Below are 2,336 nucleotides of genomic sequence, written 5' to 3' on the forward strand. Positions count from 1 at the left end.
TGCAGCTTGAAGCCCCTGGGCACTTTGAATACACGGTAATCTACAATTGTTCACAAAGAGATTGTCTTCTGCCGAGCGAACACTGGGGGGCATCTCAGACTCCTGCCTGGATACAGCGCCTCACCGGATCCATCTTGCGCAGCTCCTTCATTTACTCTCCGATGAGCAACCCTCTCACTTTACACCGATCTTTATTGGAACTAATATACCATCGGTAAGGTTTGCCATTAAAAATGCAGAGTGGTGAAATAAAATAGAGTTGCAGGGACATATAAACAAAAACGCCTTTGCAGATAACTGAGTGGTTGTTGAGTCAGATGTTGTTAAGGCCTCCGACAAAGTCAAGTATCAAAACGTTGAGCCTGCTGGGACTCTGTGGTGAACTATTTGCCTGTCTGGACAAGCCCCCTTCTGACTGCTCCTGTGGCTCCTCCCACAGGCCCCTGTATAAAGGTGATTCAGGTCTAATGCTCTGCCTCATTCTCCAGGATGTAATATGATGGTCACTCACTGCTGGTTCCTTCTTCAGTCAATAAATGCCGATATATCGCCTTACGTCGCAGTGTGAGTTATTGATGGTGCAATAATTTTATTGACTGAAAGTTTTAAAGCATGGAAACCGTTTTACGTCCGGAAAGGTTGGATTTGGACCCTCAAGATCCTGACGCAGCTCTCGCTTTTGAACACTGGCTTGCATGCTTCCAATCATACTTGGCGGAGCTTCCTGCGACTGACCCTGCCGTTATGTACAGAATTCTCCTCTCGAGGGTCACTCCAAAAGTTTATTCCATTATCCGGGACCTGCCGACATACGAAGGGGCACTGGACGCCCTCAAAAGACAGTACCTGCGGCCGGTGAACACCGTCTACGCAAGACATCGTTCAGCTACCCGGCGACAGCGGCCTGGAGAATCGAGCGCGGAGTTTCTCCGAGCACTACAGACTCTCGTCCGAGCTTGTGACTGCAAGACGCTCGCGGCAGAACAACATGCGGAGCTGCTAGTGCGAGACGCCTTGGTGACGGGACTGAGGTCAGTGTACGTGCGCCAGCGACTGCTGGAACACTCCGATCTTACCTTAAGCTCGGCGATCGAGACGGCGAACGCTCTGGAAGCTGCGTTGCACTACGCCGACGCTGTCCAGTCGCGCGATTCCCCGCCGGTTCCGTGGACGCATCCGACCCCGCCACCGCCGGCTCCCGCGAGCGAAATCGCCGCTGCCAGTGCGATTCCACCAGCTCCCCGAACCCGACCATGGCGGTGGCCCGTCAGAAGCCTGTGCTTTGTTATTTCTGCGGCCTCAAAAAGCACCCCCGAAAACGCTGTCCAGCGGGGGAAGCGACCTTCTCCAGCTGCGGAAAGCGGGGCCATTTCGCCGAGGTCTGTAAGTCTAAACTGCGAGCGGAGTGCAGCGCTGCTGGTGAGACGTGGGGGCCGCCATCTTGCATGCCCGGATGTGGGCGGCCATCTTTGTCGGCGTCAGCATGCCCCGCCGCCGACCATCCGATGCTTACCGGGTACCCCGGATGTGGGCGGCCATCATTGTCCGCGTCAACACGCCCCGCCCCCGACCATCCGCTGCTTACCGGGTACCCCGGATGTGGGCGGCCATCATTGTCCGCGTCAACACGCACCGCCCCCGACCTTCCGATGCTTACCGGGTACCCCGGATGTGGGCGGCCATCTTTGTCCGCGTCAACACGCCCCGCCCCCGAGCTTCCGATGCTTACCGGGTACCCCGGTTGTGGGCGGCCATCTTTGTCGGCCTCAGCATGCCCCGCCGCCGACACTCGGATGCTTACCGGGTACCCCGAATGTGGGCGGCCATCTTTGTCGGCGTCAGCATGCCCCGCACCCGACCCTCCGATGATTACCGGGTACCCCGGATGTGGGCGGCCATCTTTGTCGGCGTCAGCATGCCCCGCCCCCGACCCTCCAATGCTGACCGGGTACCCCGACGGCCACTGTGACCCTCGACCAAAGCGCCCCACACCAGCTTGCAAAGTCAATGATGGACATCCGGGTGGAGGGGCACAGGACTAGATGCCTGTTTGACACGGGCAGCACTAAGAGTTTTATTCACCCGGACACAGTGCAACGCTGCGGACTCGCAACACGGCCAGTAAGTCAGAAGATCCATTTGGCTTCTGGGTCGCGTTCCACAGACATCCGGGCGGGTTGTGTAGCGACATTGGTGGTGCAAGGCACAGCATATCGGAACTTTGCGCTGCTGGTCATGCCTAATCTGTGCGCACCTGTGCTATTGGGGCTGGACTTCCAGAGCCATCTTGAAAGTGTGACTGTGGTATATGACGGGCCCCTCCCACCACTCACTGT

Source organism: Hypanus sabinus, unplaced genomic scaffold, assembly GCF_030144855.1.
Source record: "Hypanus sabinus isolate sHypSab1 unplaced genomic scaffold, sHypSab1.hap1 scaffold_632, whole genome shotgun sequence".
Lineage (NCBI taxonomy): Eukaryota > Metazoa > Chordata > Chondrichthyes > Myliobatiformes > Dasyatidae > Hypanus > Hypanus sabinus.